This window comes from Balaenoptera ricei, chromosome 8 (genome assembly GCF_028023285.1).
Source record: "Balaenoptera ricei isolate mBalRic1 chromosome 8, mBalRic1.hap2, whole genome shotgun sequence".
Classification (NCBI taxonomy): domain Eukaryota; kingdom Metazoa; phylum Chordata; class Mammalia; order Artiodactyla; family Balaenopteridae; genus Balaenoptera; species Balaenoptera ricei.
Window position 1 is genome coordinate 35,484,358 of NC_082646.1, and position 15,552 is coordinate 35,499,909.

At 39.1% G+C, this 15,552-nt stretch overlaps 1 protein-coding gene and 1 pseudogene across 1 annotated transcript in view; one reads left to right on the plus strand and one right to left on the minus strand.

Moving 5' to 3' along the window:
* The window catches only part of ARHGAP42 (Rho GTPase activating protein 42), a 291,265-nt gene that overhangs the window by 189,312 nt on the left and 86,401 nt on the right, over positions 1-15,552 (minus strand). The gene's annotated exons all lie outside the window — the stretch shown is intronic.
* Positions 11,637-12,721, plus strand: LOC132369498 (importin subunit alpha-8-like; annotated as a pseudogene).

A 15,552-nucleotide genomic window follows, 5' to 3' on the forward strand; every position in this document is an offset into this window, starting at 1 on the left:
ATTATACACTCACTGTAATACTTAGCATATGCTAAATGACACACCCACAGGTGCCATAACCATAAAAGACCAAAAAATGGGCAGTGGCACAATTCCTGGAAATCTCTGCCCCCTCCCCAAAATAGTTAGAATAATCCTCCCCCTCCTTAGCCTATGAAATTACCCAGCCCATAAAAACTAACCACCCCATATTTCGGGGCTGCTCTCGCTTTCTTAGACAGACCACATTCTGCCTATGGAATGTGCATCTCTCTAAATAAACTTGCTTTCACTTTACTATGGCTCACTCTTGAATTCTTTCCTGCGCAAAGCCCAGGACCCTCACTTGGCGGTGCATCCCAGGGACTCGCCCAAGACCTGGGACATGACCATCCTCTGATACCCCATTCTCCTGCAACAGTCTTTCTGAGGAATTAAGTGGCAGGGACTGGTAGAAAAGGAGATTGCTAGTTTTTGTAAAGCCTAAAAAATAATCTATAACTTTTTAAACAAATAATGAAAAACACTTTATTTTCCTATTAGCCTACACCCTAGGAGGGCACAGACCACATATTATTAATTTTCTCAAAGGGTAAATAAATATCTAGCACAGAGAAGCCTGTCAGCAGGTATTTTTGAAATAAATTAGATTATAACTTGATTTTAGACTGACGTGGGTATACTAGAACCTTCCAGTTGATCAACCCAGAAAATGTTCACTGGCCTACGTAGCAGAGCCCTAGTGGTCCCAGGGAGTATTTTACGATGATGACTTCAGAAGTCCAAAGGTTTCCCCAAGGTAACTGCTACTCCAAAACTGTGGTGTTGCCTTAAATCAGATTTTGGTTACAAGGAAGGAAACTCAAGTTCTCATTTTGCTGTTGCACCTCTTTGTCCAAAACTTAATGGCCATTTTCTGCTTTACTTGAATGGTTTTCTGGTCTGTTTCCCTTACAAATACTATTTATAGACTCAGTGTGACAATAGTAGATTATAATGAGGAAGTCTGGGGAGAAATTTTAACATTTGCAAAAGCAACTGTATGTCTGGTTCCTCACAACGAAAACAACTCTCCTTCCAGCAGTTTTCTGGGTCTGCCCCAATTTGACAGTAACTTTTGTTCCCTCTTTTTCTTTGGTTGATTTTTCAGGGAAATGACTTCAAAAAAACTAAGATTGTTCTCTTTAAATATTATAGTCCTAGTTCTATAAAAGCATACTATGTTTCTTGGTCCAAATGAAGCTTTCAGATTCATCATTTGTTCTATAAGAAAAGAAACAGGAACACTAAATAATTTATTTCATGAATTAGGGACAGTGGCCTACTAACTTTTTAAACCCATATCTAATGTTTTTCCCTAAATATTTTTCTTTATAATGCTGTCAAAGTATCACATTAATAGTTTACTAAGCACAACATAACAAGGAAAGAAAACAGAAATTAACAATCCTATAACGCAAGTATAAAATAATTCAAGGTATTATCACATAAATTGGGTTTCAGGAGAAAGGGCAGATGGATAGCCAGTCACTTCCCTGCCTGCCCCACCCTCAAAGTCCAACAGGTACCTCCGACACAAATCAGGCAGATCCAAGCTGCCTAGTTAGTGTTCCCCAGCAGTACTCTAGAGATTAGAAGCCAGTATTAGAATCTCTGGTGCGTGAGACCTACAAATGCCTTAAGAGACCATGAAAACTAGAGGGAGTCTATTCTCCACCAGACCTTGGGCACAAAACATATACAAAATGACTCTCTCGGCACTCATCACAGGGCCTTATACAAAATGGCTATGGATTTTGTGACTGCTTGAGCCATTTTTTCTAAGACTTTGCTTAAGCAAAATCTGAAAACATTTCTTATTACATGCAAGTTTCTGATACCCGAATATTTTCTCTTATAATCAATTATTTGTGATGCTCTATATTTTAGTTATTAATATTCACATAAATAAAAACCACTGCATTATCTGACTTGGGGGGGTCCAGACTAACACTGAATATAACAGCTGGTCCTGCAATGACAGATCTTGACGATACCTAGGTGGTATGACAGGAGTTTGATTTAGTGAGAGTAATATTCCAAAAACAATACTTAATACGCAGTGGGCTTTCAATAGATGAATTTAACAATACATTCCCACCATCTATTTGCTCTATAAGGAGAAACATACCAACTCTTATTCTAGACTTCATAAAATATTATGAAAAGGATAGGCCAGATACTTTGGAAAATTATGTTAGCTATCCACATTCTTGCCACCTGCATGAAACTTTCCTGGCTGTATTTGCCAGTAATAATCTTTCCCCTTCCTGACCATCTGGACCATGAGATTACTGGAGAGCAATCAAAATGTAGCTTTATATATAAATTTTAACTTTCCAAAAAATTATTGAGGTCAAGAACACTGCTATAGGTTTCCTTTTTACCTCCACAATGTGATATTGGAAAAATACTTTTGGAACAAAAGAAATCTATTATTCAGATGCATTTATGACGGGTCCCAAGAGCATAAACATTCACAAAGACAACAGTTGAATTATACCTAGATGGTGAAGAAGTACAATAATAGCTTCTATATTTACCAATATCGTAAATTCTGAAACATTCCTGAACTGTATAAAATATCTATTTCCTAACAATCTCTTCAGCAGGCTTAAATTCATCCTACTATTTCTAACTGTGGAAAATCTGTTTAGTGTCTGGAAGTAAGAATGAGCGAGAATAAAGAAAATTATTCCCTGTTCATTGTTGATATAATTCCACAACCTTAAGTACTAAGCATTATATACTATTAAATGTTTCAGCAATTGAACAGCTTGGGCTTTACAGATTTCACAACTATAAGAACTGAGAAAGCATGTCTCTCTTGCATCTAACCAACATTTATATCATAGTCAGACAATGATGTGCTAAATATTTCTCCTAGGAGTCTTTCCTCAAACCTAAACAGCATAAACACATACTCAAAAAAAAAAAAGTACAGGTCACAAATCCAGTGACATATACAATTATGTCCACAACACATTTTTTTCACTTTATTAGAGTGAGCAAATCACTTACGAAGTTCAGATATGCTGATGAATAGAGGGGAACTGGGTTAGCAGTAGGATTTAGACTTGATTAAAACTCAAGGAAAACACGAAAACCTGTAAAAGTCTATAAAAGCCAGATTGAACCAATGCAATCATATTTTATAAGTCCAGATGATACCCCAACAGTCACCTGACTTTTCTATTTGGGTGTGAGTGGGCTTTGTCAAGCTTTTTCTCTGGCACTGACTTTTCATGAAGAATAGGAGCAAGGCAGTAAAACATCAGTACTGAACTGAGGATCTGAGCCAGAGCAGGTGAATCCATCCTATCCTTCTAGGCCACATGGAGAATTATTAGAATAGAATCAACCTACATAGCCAAGGGACACCCAGCATTACACTACAAAACATGCAATAATCTAACAGGGTATCACATCAGCAGTTCAGGCCTGGAACTTCCACTGAGGGAGTTTTAATTCTCTGAACACTAAAAAGATCAAAGGTAGCATACTGGCTGTAGTATCCAGTGGAAAGTTTTGGTTCAGGAACAATTTAACCCATAAACAAAGCAGGCAGCACGGTCAGCTTGTGGCATGCCTGAATAATAAATAACTATGTCTATAAAACAGAGTGATATAAAAATTGACACCAACTCTCCCACCAGATATTGCAAGTCTTTGGTAACAATTAATATCCCTACTGACGGGCTGTCCACTCTGTCTGCAATATTGGCATTATTTGCAACCACAAACTCTGGTTATTAGTTTTCAAAAGCCACAACATCAAATAAGATTTTTCCACTCTGTGGCTTCAAGCTCCATGGATGCCTAGTTGCAAAGCCAATAAATTGCTTCCTAAACCAACAGAAAAAAAAAAAAAAGTCACAGGCCCACTGCGGAATGCTGGCAGGTCACTGTAATACACCCTAGTACTCAGAGGAACTGATTTTTCTTCTAGAGCTTCACAGCCCAGCCTGGTGGAATCCAAGGTCTCACGAAAACACAGGCAAATTTAGTTCTCTTGAGGTAACTAAACTGGGTTCTCCACAACGTCCTCCAGGTGGTTAGTCTTTTTATTTTCATTGCCAAACAAATCAAAAGGCAAGATTAATCTTGAAAACAAGCCCCTGAAAACTTGCATTTAAATTTTTTTATATCCTACCAATGCATCACTGTGTAGCATTGTATTCAGGTGAATTAGGTTTCAGTAAATATGAGATGTATCAAGTTGGAAGAGCATATTAGATATTATTTTGGTAATAAAAAGTTAATATTATAGCACAGTTTTCTAATTAAGCATTAAAGAACAATAAGAAATGCACAACCTGCAAATGAAAACAGTCGTAAAATTAAACTTTTATCCAGTTGACCAGGTACTCTGCACAGAGTTAGGAACTGCCTTGTCTCTGCTTCATCACTTGTTCCATACTGCCATCAGCTATGCTATAATCTGTCTGTCCAGTACTTGGATGCCAGTGTAGACTCTGAACAGGACACAGGAACAGAATCCTCACTTTGGAATCCACTGGCTTAATATCAAGTGATTTCTTTCTGCTTTCTCTCGGTCCTGTTCATCCTCTAACCATATTAGCCAGATTCTTTGCAGGGGTTCTAACCAGTAATATGTCTCCTTTTAAATTCCCAACTCCTATTCCTAGTGCCTCCTTCCATACCTGGGTTCTGACATTCCTTGGGTCCCTAAGCACTAACCTGTGCTAGACTTTAATCTGATCTATCAACGTGGGTCCCAACATTGACTGCCACTGTACATTTGGGCTGAGATTCAGAACTTGTGGCCAAAATGTCAATCTTTCATTCTTCTGGTCTAACTAGATACTCAGTCTGGTTTATCTTATCCTCACTGGCGTAATAACTGGACTCAAAAGAAGAAAGATACCATCTGTAAGCCAGGGGCTTCACCTATAAAAGAAAGCTACCACTACTACTACTGTTACAGATTGATAACTAATAAAAGTGAGGAGAATTATGATTCCAAGATGAAAGTCACAGTGGATGCACAGAAATAATTCTAGACTATATGTCTAACGATTTTCCTTCATATACTCTCTCTGAACAGGGATAGGACCTTTCAGTAATATCTGCTTTGAAACTGCCAAACTACCGGGTAGTTTGAGAATTCTATTATTATCTCTACATATAGACAGATAGGTAGATATAGATATAGATATAGATGTATAGACTGGGCTTGTTATTTTATATAGATATAGATATAAAGTATATAACAATTCACATAAGGCCAAGTTTTGACAAATGAATACATGCAAATACAGAAAGGCGGTCTTTCAATTTTACACAATTCCAAAATTTAATTCCAGCTGGTTTCTCCCAAGACTTCATCCCACTACTCATTACTTCAAATGAATTTCATCTGAATTCTAGTTAAATTTTTTTTTTTACTATGAAATTTTATGTTGATGCAATAAGTACTGTTGTGCATAACATCGTCTGCAAGCCACATATATTTAATTTTCTTTCCAAGCACACATATTAATTAGAAAATGAAGAACTGTGCTATTCTGATGTTGCCTTTTTTTAGTTTTTGTTTTGTTTTGTGGTGTTTGACCTGTTCCCCAAAGCCAAAACAACTCCCAATTCAGAAACCATTTTCCCAAGATGTAAACCACTCCCACTTCGGAGCGGCTCTGCCAAGAGGTAGAGATGTTACATAAACTCTTTCATTTAATGCCCAACTAATGATATGAGGTACTGAAGTTAAGTGTTACCTTCATTTTGCAGATGAGAAAAAGATCAATCAGCTGGGGTAGCTTGCCCCATGATCTCACAGCTAGTAAGTAGAGAAGCAAGTATTCAGTTTTGAATGTTTGATTCCGAAGTCTATTCTCTTCCAGCAAACCATTACTGCGAAAGGGGGGGGGGGGGGGGGTAGATAAAAGATAGTGCCAGCCTACTACCCAGATCCACTACAGAAAAGAAGAGGCTTATCATCTTTAAAGGCAAACAGAGCCAGAACTATTTGTGCTCAGAGGATAACCAGGCGCCAAGTATCCTGCCTTAAAGGGAACAACCAGTAATTTGCTGCTAACAAACAAGCATTTACACCAAGTACACTCCCACCCCCCATCCTTATTGGCATCAGGAACTGACCTCCCAACACTTCTTCACATTCCACAAAGGCTGAAGCACCCCATTCATACTCCTCCTCTGCACCCAATCCTCCTGCCACCACCCTACTGAAGCTTCAACATCCGCTTCCTTGTCCAATATGCAGCCTCTCTCTTCCACAACCTCTTAACCTCTAATGACCTTCTCTCTTCTGTAATTCACACACCCACAAGGACACGAAGAGTTCAAGCAATCTAACCCCTTTGCTTCTGCTTCTTGGCAATCCTTTTCTTCAACTCTAGTTTACTCCTAATCTTATTTCCCACAGTGGCCATCTAAAAAGAATTTTCTCCTTTCTCAAGAACCCAGCCCCAAACTTCCCTCACTCACACCAGATGGCCTGGCCTCCTGCTTTTCTGATCAACATGATCTCCATTCTTTTCAACTTGCCTGTCTCAGAGGAGGGGCCCTCTTCCTCTCAAAAGCTAACAACTCCCCAAGAAGCTTCTAATCTCACCCTTTTCCATCTCCATTCTCCATTTTTTTCTCTCCCGCTCTTATTTCCACCAGCACTGTTCTCTCCTCACAAGCCATTTCTCCTTCTCCTCTACACACTTACTCCAGTGGACTCCCATCCTCATGAAGGAGGAAGACAGGAAGACCTGGGAGTGGGGAAGAAGGAGCTTTGGTACCCGCCCCAGCACGGTGCACAGCTCTTCAACCCTCACAACACCCTACGAGGCTCTCACAAGTAAAACACCCAAATCTTCTATCACCATTCTCCTACTTTTCAAATAATGAAACTGACATGTAGAGGTTAAAGAATATGCAAGGCCATAGAGCTAATGACTGTCAGAGCTAACCTCTGAACTCAAATTAGCTCACCTGAAATTTATACACTTTCCCTCTATTCTAGGCACAGTCCCACAACCCCACCTCACTATTCTAAATGTAACAAATCTGATTATATATCCTGGGAATTTCTACTAGTAATTTTGTCTGAATCTCAAAACTTAACATGTACCAAAACTTAACTCATAATTCTGTTCCACCCCCAGGTACCCTGGCCACATATAAACATATAAATGGGCCCCTAACACCGTTCTCCTAGTAACTCGAGTGATGGATTATCCTCAGTCCTTCCTTCCACAGATTCAATTGCCAAATGCTGTTGATCTCTCTCCTCTACCCTTCTTCCATACCCATGTAAGGGTATCACTTCATCTTTGCTGTACTATTACAACAGCCTAGTTATTGGTTTCCCAGTTCCTATGGCTCCAGCTCACCCTATGTAGTAATGGTCAGAATAAAATTCCTAAAGGGCACCTTTGATTGTGTCATTATCCAACTCAAAAACTGAATGAGTAAATAAAGTCAGAAGTCCATATTGCAAATGATTTGGGGCCTCCATGATGTGACCCCAAAGTACCTTTCCAACTGTGTTAGCTTGAGATGCTACTACTTCTGATCTCTTAGTACTTTGAAACTACTAACATTCCTATAGTATCCCATTTCCATGTCTTTCCTTTAACTACTGGGTTGGCCAAAAGGTTCTTTCATTGTTTTTCCGTAAGATGGCTCTAGTAGCACTTAGTTGTCTTTAACTTCATTTGAAACAATTTTGTTAGATTGTACATGACAGCTGTCGTATCAGAGTGCATTTTAAAAGAGACTTATCAAAACTGGTGAATTTTTGTGTAGCCATTTTAATACTGAAGATGGAAGAAAAAAAGCAACATTTTCAGCATACTATGCTTTATTATTTCAAGAAAGGTAAAAACACAACTGAAATGCAAAAAAGATTTGTGCAGTGTATGGAGAGGGTGCTGTGACTGATTGAACGTGTCAAAAGTGGTTTGCGAAGTTTCATGCTGGAGATTTCTCACTGGACGATGCACCACGGTCGGGTAGACCAGTTGAAGTTGATAGTGATCAAATCAAGACATTAATTGAGAACAATCAACATTATACCACGCAGGAGATAGCCGACATACTCAAAATATCCAAATCAAGCACTGAAAATCATTTGCACCAGCTTGGTTATGTTCATCACTTTGATGTTTGGGTTCCACGTAAGTTAAGCGAGAAAAACCTTCTTAACTGTACTTCCGCATGTGATTCTCTACTGAAACATAATGAAAACGTTCCATTTTTAAAACAAATTGTGATGGGCGATGAAAAGTGGATACTGTACAATAATGTGGAACAGAAGAGATTGCGGGGCAAGCAAAATGAACCACCACAAACCACACCAAAGGCCAGTATTCATCCAAAGAAGGTGATGTTGTGTATATGGTGGGGTTGGAAGGGAGTCCTCTATTATGAGCTTCTTCCGGAAAACCAAACGATTAATTCCAACAAGTACTGCTCCCAATTAGACCAACTGAAAGCAGCACTCGACGAAAAGCATCCAGAATTAGTCAACAGAAAATGCATAATCTTCCATCAGGATAACGCAAGACTGTATGTTTCTTTGATGACCAGGCAAAAACTGTTACAGCTTGGCTGGGAAGTTCTGATTCAACAGCCGTATTCACCAGACATTGAAACTTGGGATTTCAATTTATTTAGGTCTTTACAAAATTCCCTTAGTGGAAAAAATTTCAATCCCCTGGAAGACTGTAAAAGGTACCTGGAACAGTTCTTTGCTCAAAAAGATAAAAAGTTTTGGGAAGATGGAATTATGAAGTTGCCTGAAAAATGGCACAAGGTAGTAGAACAAAAGTGTGAATACATTGTTCAATAAAGTTCTTGGTGAAAATGAAAAATGTGGCTTTTATTTTTACTTAAAAACCAAAGGCACATTTTGGCCAACCCAATACATTTCCTAAGCTGTATCTTACCTAGACATTGGGACTCAGCCCAAATAACATCCTCTTTTTAAGCATCTTCTGATGTCCCTTCTCCAGCTTTGGTGCTCTCACAGCATTTCTGTTCTTACTACTCTACCTAAAGCACTCAGCACATTCTCCTGAGTAACATAGCGATGATATCATAAAGCTATTTTTGGACCCCCTTCTATTACAAGAAGATCTTATTCATGTTGCATGTACCAAATTACCCATAAGGTTCTTTGCACTCAGAAGATATTATTAGTAGAGAATTCCAGAGAATCCAAAGTCAACATGAACTAAATGACATCTTATATGGGATTTTAATTTGAAAAGTTGATTTTTTCCTTCATCCCTGAGTAACCTGCACAGCATCTACACTGGCCCATAAACACTATCTCTCATTCTAAGATAGATAGATAGGTAGATAGATAGATAGACAGACCAATTTGTTCTGCATAAACCAAAACCTTTTTTCAGGCTGTGAAGGAAAAATGGGGCAACAAATGACCAGGCTTCCCCACAAACACATGGCTTCTATAGCCTCAGTGGCTCCACTGGCAAAATGCTAGGCATCAGGGATCTGGTGACCCACAAAGCACTCCTCTGGAACAGACCTTTTCCCAGTTTTAGTACCTTCCCCAGCTGTGCCTCCCTCCCTCGGTATAAAGCACAAGTATATTGTTTAGAGTAGCAATTTTTCCCAGGCTGCATCAGACAACACGAATCTCCATAAAATGAAAGGCTCCTAACGTCTCAACCCAGAGGATTCTACCTTAGTTCAGGTCTGGGGGTGAAGCCCAAGAATCAAAATTTTAAGGCTCCCCATACTTGATTCTGATGCTAGGCAGCTTGGCAACTGCTGACTTTGTGGCAGGGGTTGGGGGGAGGGATGCATGCTTTGTGTGAGGAATTAAGAGTTAAAAATATATTTAAATAGAAAACAGTAGATACGCATGAGTGTGTGTAATTGTTTAAAATAAGATTTGTAAGAATGCTCCTTGCCTAAAGCACATCTGTACTTTCAATGGCAGAAGTAGTTACTCGTGGCCCTCTTGGTAATGGAAGAAACAGAACACTATGTCTGAGTCCTAAGAATCAAGCAGGACCTGAAAGCTCTTCTCTCGACAGCCCTCCGAATCATGACTCAGCAACTATGCTGAATTCTCTCAATGACCGAGAAATTACTCTGAATTAAGTTGTTTTTTTCCCAGCCACATATTCCTTGATAACTATCCAAGGCAAGCTTTTCTTTCTTTTGTAGGCCTGTTATTCAACTATTTTCTTGCTTTCCTCCTCCCCTACCCCAAGGCTGTCTCCATTGCTCATATGCTGTCCTTGCCTTTTGCCAGTGAGTTTTCATTAGTCTCTGGGTGCCCACGTCCTGCCTCCTAACTCACTTATTTCAGATACAGTCTCCAGGACTATTGCCTTTCTGGTCCAAACCTTTTAATGTCAAAATTGAAACTGTACTTTTATTATTTCATTCATATTTAGAAATGTTCTGTCTTGGTCCATTAAAAAAAATGCTGATGAAGGCAATCCTTGACTCAACTCTGAACTGGCAAAGACTTCCATGCTATAATTCATCACATAAATTGAATCCAGAATAAATCTCCTAAAGGGCAACTTCAATCACAAGCCTCAAGTGTCTCCTGAGGACATGTAAAATAAACTTGAGACTATGTGGCAAGCCCTCTACGATATTCTGTGGCTCCCAATCCTTGTACTCCAGCTAAGAAGATACCTTTACACCTTTTGCACCAAATGGTTTCAAATCCAGAAACAGGTCAATGTTTACATAGTCATATAAATTTGATTGATCACACAGGGAATGGAGGGTAAAATGAGGTTCATTTTATAAGCAGTTTACAGTAATACCACTATCTTGAAATTAGATATCTGTATATTAAAAATACTAAAGAAAAATTTTAAGTAATCTCCCTTCTTTTTGTATCTCTATAGCACTTATGGTCTAATAATATATAATGAAGTTATATATTTTATCGTCTAACTCCTCAAATGGCAAACCCATTAGGGTGGGGATTTTTTTTTTTTTTTTCTGTTTTGTACATTGATGTGTCTTCAGCACCCAAACGGTGTCTAACAAATCACAAGTGCTTTACTGAATAAATGAACAAGTAAACTCAAAATTCATGACCCAGGAGCCAGGTGATCAAGGTTCTAATGCTTGTGTGACTTTAGAAAATCATTTCACCTGCATCTCAATCAAAATGACAGATTTAGCTCCCATGTTCTCCAAGGTCTCTTTCTACTCTACGATACTAAACTTGCGATTCTAAGAAACCAGGCCAACATTTCTGTCAGAAGTAGCTCTTTCTGATAATTCAAAAAAACAAAACAGACAAACAAAAAAAACAACAGCTTGTGCAACTTCCCATCTTGCCACCCCCATATGTACATAAAGAAGGTACATGAATTATCCTAGAACTAAAGAAATGCAGCTCCCAAATAGAAAGATAGAAACTACTCCACACCAAGAAGACAACTGTGACACAATACTATCTTCAAAAGCTGTTTTCAAAGTGGATGCACAATTTACATGATATTCAACATGGGTGGATCAACTCTATTCAGCAAAGCAGGAAATTCACCAACAAAGGTAGAAACTATGCACCTACCACACACATGGGCCACAGCTTACCTTTCTGATACCTAATATTTACCAATATGCAATAAAACATATTTCTGTTCCTGAAGTCATCCCTTCATCCCCGCTTGCAGCTCGAGGCAGTCTGGGCTCTGACCAACATTGCCTCGGGGACTTCAGAGCTGACTCGGGCCACTGTGGATGGAGGGGCCATCCAGCCCTCGGTTGAGCTCCTGTCTTCCACTCATACGACTGTGTGTGAACAGGCAGTGTGGGCCCTTGGTAATACAGCAGATGATGGACCAGAATTCAGAGACAACGTTATCTCGAGTGATGCCATTCCACATCTGCTGACCCTGGTTTCATCAAGTATACCAGTCACATTCGTGAGCAACATCGCGTGGACCTTGTCCAACATGTGCCAGAACAAGAACCCGCACCCTTCTGATCACACAGTGAAGCAGATGTTGCCCGCCCTCTTCCACCTCCTGTGGCACCCAGACGGAGAGGTTCTCTCGGACACCTGCTGGGCCCTGTCCTACCTCACCGACGGCTGCAATGCACACATCAGCCAAGTGGTGGACACCGGGGTCCTGCCCAGGCTGGTCGAGCTCATGAGCAGCTCAGAACCTAATGTCTTGACCCCCTCTCTGCACACTGTGGGGAACACTGTCACAGGGACGGACCACCAGACCCAGCTGGCCCTGGACACGGCCATCCTGGCTGTGCGGCCCCAGCTCCTCACACACCCCGGCTCCTCCATCCAGCAGGAGGCAGCCTGAGCCCTAAGCAATGTGGCCGCGGGGCCCCGCCAGCACACCCAGCAGCCGATAGCTTGCAGTGCGCTGCCTCCCTTGGTGGCTGTTCTAGAAAACGGAGAACTTAAAGCCCAGTAAGAGGCTGTCTGGACAGTGGCTAACTTCACAACTGGGGGCACCGTGGACCAGTTGATCCAGCTTTTCCAGGCTGGCATCTTGGAGCCTCGAATAAATCTTCTCACCATCCCAGACACCAAAATTGTTATCGTCATCCTCGACGTCCTCTTTTTATCCTCCAGGAAGAAGAAACTGGCACAACCTTACCAGCCCGGGACCAAGATCGTGAATTCTGAAAGCACTTAACAAACACATACCAAAGCTCCACAACTCCTAAACCAGGGACCAGACCCAAAGAGTCACTTCTTTAAGAACCCCTTCCCCTTGGTGTACCACAGGTATAAAGCTTTTAAAACTGAGTGATAATAAAATTTTCCACACTTTCACCTCCAACAACAACAACAAAAAAAATGGCATGTGTGAAGGTTATGGGCAGGTAGACAAGACCTAATAGGCCATGTTAGGGATGTGGAATTTCAACCTGAAGACAATGAGAAGCCATTTCAGGGCATTAATCAGAGAAATGACATCATCTTTGCATTTTAAAAAGATTACTCTGACGGTCTTTGGAAGAAGGCTGCCCCAGATGAGATTTTCTCACAAGGTGGAACTTGGCCATTTCTCTGGGTTTGTGCCCAGGAGAAAATGGGGCATGGGTAGCTTGACTTTATAATGTAACCTATGGATACCTGGTTTGTTTATTTGTTTGTTTTAATGCACTTGCATTGACCCACAGAACCACAGTTGGAGTACATCTCTTTTATTTTAGGTATGAATAGAATGGCGTTGGTAAAATTGGAATCATATGGTTAGTTTATAATTTTAAGCCTGAAGCATGGCATACTCTTGATGACATTTTTGTCATAATTTTTTGCATAATAACAAAGCCCCAACTGAATTTTCTTCTTTAATACACTTTAGCCTATTGCTCTTATAGAAGAGCAAAATCCTATCCTATTTGTCTTCAATGAGTCAAGGCTGCCTCATGCACCTATAAAATGCACCATATTTTATACAGTAGATTCTCCACGAGTCAGGTGACTCAACTTTTTCACCTCTCTACAGATGACCACGAATGACCACAAAAGTGCCAGGAGTATTGATTTGGGGGATACCAATAAATTGTAGAGGAAGCAAAATTGCAAATACAGAATTTGTGGATAATGAGAATCAACTGTATATTCCTGCATCCCAAGTTATATTGGGCCAGAGCATTTATCTCACCGTCTAATCATTTTGTTGAATTTTTTTGAGCTCTTATAAGTCACTAACCATAGATAAAAGTTCTCTTTTCACTCTCTATCCACTCACCCTGAAATAAGCCTTTTTTAAGGCATGTTATCCCTAAAGGAAGGATATTGCTACCATCTTATTCTTTAGTCTGTACACTCCATGAGGGCAAAAGCTTTGACTACTCTTTTCACCACCAGGTCCCTGGGGATTGGCACAGAGCTTGTCACCTAACAAGTAGTCAATAAACATTGAATAATAAACTAAAGAATATTACGATATTTAGCTCTGGTTTGAAACATTTACAAATATTAAGATATTTGTTCTAAATCATTCTCAATTATATGCAAAAGTTACATATATGTGTGTGTCTGTGTTTGTGTATTTATATATAAATACAGTTGGCTCTCTGTATCCAGTTCTGCATCCTCAGATTCAACCAACTGTGAATTAAAAATACTTGGGAAAAAAAATTCCAGAAAGTTTCAAAAAGCAAAACTTGAATTTTCCACATGCTGGCAACTATTTATATAGCACTTATATCATATTTATAACTATTTACATAGCATTTATATTGTATTAGGTATTATAGGTAAGCTAGAGATGAGTTAAAGTATATACAAGAGGATTGTGTAGGTTATATGCAAATACCACACCACTTTACATAAGGGACTTGAGCATCTAAGGATTTCGGTATCCATGAAAGCTCCTGAAACCAATCTGCTGTGGATATCAAGGGATGACTATATATGAACTATTTTCCCTCTCAAAATTTAGTTTATTACCATACTGAGAAGAATCATTCTGGATATACCCAAATACGTACATTTTATTTTTTAATATATGACTCTAAAATTTTATTTATGCACCTTAAAGTGATTTGTTTCTAGAAACGTTTACTAGGTTTTCCAGGGGGACTATTTATGCAACAAATATTTACTAAGCTTCTGCTACAAATAAGATGCTAAAGAATTTTGCAGGAATAGAAATGTGAGAAAACTTTCTGACCTCAGACAGCATAAAATTTGCTGGAGGAGATAAGAGACTGATTTCTCTGTGATAAAGACAGCCACTTTTTGTTCAGCAAAACAAATCACAGAAGACAGAAAGGGGTTTCAGGGGATTAACGTATATAGATAAATTAAAAGGCAAATTTTTTCTTTGAGATGTGACTTTTAACATGATAAGTTTCTGAATTTTTTTTTAAACTTCAGATTCTGGAAAAACAATCTAAGCCTTTGAACTTCAAATTAAATCAAATAAAATTCTTTAAAATACAGAGATAATATGATGAAAACATCTCTCTCAAGTGGTGTGTTTTTTTAAAGAGAGGAACTCCACCTGAAATGTGCAACTTTCCCAGCTGTTTCAATCCTTAATTGTGGGTGGTTTCTGTGTGGGTGCAAAAATAAGGGTGGTAAAAGAAAATGGAAAACAATAATTCAATTGTCCAACTGAGAGCCATAAAAAGTTAAATATGCTTCCTCTACAGAGTTCAAAAGAAAATGTTATTTATATAAACAATTTAGGCATTTGGAAATGTTCCACTTTAATAGAGGACTTCCTGATTTATATAACCACATTTAAGTGGGTTGTAATGAGGGTTCGTAATAGCTGATGGATTTTCTTTTGATTCAGCAAATGAGAAGGTAATTTGTTTCCCAGAATTTAATAAAATCACAGGTCTTTTTTTTGAAGAGTTCAGTTGTGGTTGGTAATGGCATCGTGTCTGGTTTGCTAACTTTTTCCTAAGAGATGCCCAAGAAGAGTCTCATGGCCACACTACCTTATGCAACCCAATATCATCAGACAAATGGTAGTAGTGATCTGTATGGATGAGTATCTGTAGCTCATAACTGAATTCTGAAGAAAATCTTTACAGAAGCATTTTCAATTTAACAGCTTAATAGCT